The sequence below is a fragment of the Etheostoma spectabile genome, chromosome 11 (assembly GCF_008692095.1).
Source record: "Etheostoma spectabile isolate EspeVRDwgs_2016 chromosome 11, UIUC_Espe_1.0, whole genome shotgun sequence".
Taxonomy (NCBI): Eukaryota; Metazoa; Chordata; class Actinopteri; order Perciformes; family Percidae; genus Etheostoma; species Etheostoma spectabile.
This window is the reverse complement of record NC_045743.1, coordinates 18,966,654-18,968,796: the sequence shown is the minus strand read 5'-3', so window position 1 is coordinate 18,968,796 and position 2,143 is coordinate 18,966,654. Positions and strand designations below refer to the sequence as shown.

Here is a 2,143-nt window from a genome sequence, read left to right as displayed (position 1 = left end):
AAAGTGGTTCAGTGGGTTCAGTGGGTACAGTGGTGTGGGTTCGATGGGTCTTGGGTACAGTGGGTACAGTGGGTGCATTGGTTCAGTGGGTTCAGTGGGTATCATTGGGTGCAGTGGTACAGTGGGTTCAGTGGGTACAGTGGGATTCACAGTGATACACATGTTACAGTGGTTCCAGTGGGTACATGGGTTCAGTGGGTACAGTGTTCGTGGGTCCAGTGGTCAGTGTGTCGTGGGTTAGTGGATACAGTGGGTACAGTGGGTTCAGTGGTTCAGTGGATACAGTGGGTACATTGGTTCAGTGGGTTCAGTGGGTTCAGTGGGTACAGTGGATACAGTGGGTACAGTGTAGTGGTCAGTGGTTCAGGGTATGGGTTCAGTGGTACAGTGGGTTCAGTGGGTACATGGATACAGTGTACAGGGTTCAGTGGTTCAGTGGATACAGTGGGTACATTGGCTTCAGTGGTTCATGGGTTCAGTGGATACAGGGGTACATTGGCTTCAGTGGGTTCAGTGGGTTCAGGGATACAGTGGGTACATGGCTTCATGGGTACGGGTTCATGGGTACATGGTCAGTGGGTTCAGTGGTTCAGTGGGTAGGTTAACGAGAGCGGGGAAACAAAAGAATACAGGAAAGTTTCAGGTGAGAAAACCTCTCTGTGAGAGGAACTGCAGAGTTGACAATTGTCTGAGTTTCTCAATCGAGCGACACATTTCACAGGGCTTCAGTGGGTTCAGTGGGTTCAGTGGATACAGTGGGTACATTGGCTTCAGTGGGTACAGTGGGTTCAGTGGGTACATTGGGTTCAGTGGGTTCAGTGGGTTCAGTGGGTAGGTTAACGAGAGCGGGGAAACAAAAGAATACAGGAAAGTTTCAGGTGAGAAAACCTGCTCTGTGGAGAGGAACTGCAGAGTTGACAATTGTCTTGAGGTTTCTCTCAGACGACCACTTTCACAGTGTTATTGTATCTATTTTTAGCATGAAATTATTAACTAGTGCAGCTTTAAGGTAAACCTTAGACAATCTTATAATTTTAAATTTCTTGTTAGGGTGATAATAGAACATCAATTCAGCGCTACAGAATAAAATATCGACTTGTGGCTTACTCTACAAATATATAGTACAGCTAATCAACACTGCCACAGTTACATAAACCATTGAATGGAAACACGTTGCATACTTTTTAAAGGTGTAATCACATGAGACTAAGTTGACATGAGTTGAGGTAATTTCATGATTTTTTTTTTCATACTTGAAGAAGACAAGCCTCGATGTTGAGCTGAGGTTAAAGACTTAGGTGCTCCTTAAAATTTCAAATATTTGTAAGCTCAAGCTACACGTGATTTTAGTGCCAACGTGTTGTGTGATCTTGTTTCCATGGGTGAATACTCTGCAAGTAGGCAATTAAACTTTAAACTGTCATGCTTTTCACTGATTGCATCTTGTCAAGTTTCCCTGTTGATGCACCAACTTTGCTTCCTACATCGTTAGCTGTAAATTAATTCAGTTCAACTCCGCTCCGACAAGCTAAACTCAAGATGTCAAATCCGACACCATCCAACTGTTTCTATAAATCCACACACATCAGTTTAGCTGTTGCTGCTGCTGCTGTTGCTGTTCGTCAGCATTTTTCCCACCAACGCTTGTCTGTTCCAAATAAGTGTCACTGAAGAAAAATGGCAGGTATGGTAATAACACTGGAAACTGCTGTGCGCCATCACTACTCCTATCACTGTGTGTGTGTGTGTGTGTGTGTGTGTGTGTGTGTGTGTGTGTGTGTGTGCCCCCCCCCCCCCCCCCCCCCCATCTCTCTCTGCTTACCTCTCTTTAGAGGGGATGTGAACGACAATGTGCGTGTGTATCCCGGCATGCAATGGCGTGCTGGGTGATTATTCTATAGACACACTTTACCACTTAGTATCACATTTGTCAACGTCAGCCCCCCCTCGTAATCCCTGTATGTCACACTTCTACGTACACCAGCTAAAAACACAAACACACACACAACACACATACACAGAGCCACACATATGTATGTGGCAACTATCTTTGTGGGGACCCGTTCATTACATAATGCATTCCCTGCCCCTCACCCTAACCTTAACCATCACAATTAATACATAACATTAACCCTTACCCTCA

The 2,143-nt window shown here is 45.1% G+C and overlaps 1 long non-coding RNA gene across 1 annotated transcript; it reads left to right on the top strand.

Moving 5' to 3' along the window:
- Window positions 1–239: 239 nt before the first annotated feature.
- On the top strand, window positions 240–1,423 carry LOC116697994 (uncharacterized). The gene is made up of 2 exons (XR_004334091.1): window positions 240–348; window positions 722–1,423. It is a non-coding gene; the product is annotated as an uncharacterized LOC116697994 (long non-coding RNA).
- Window positions 1,424–2,143: the final 720 nt, after the last annotated feature.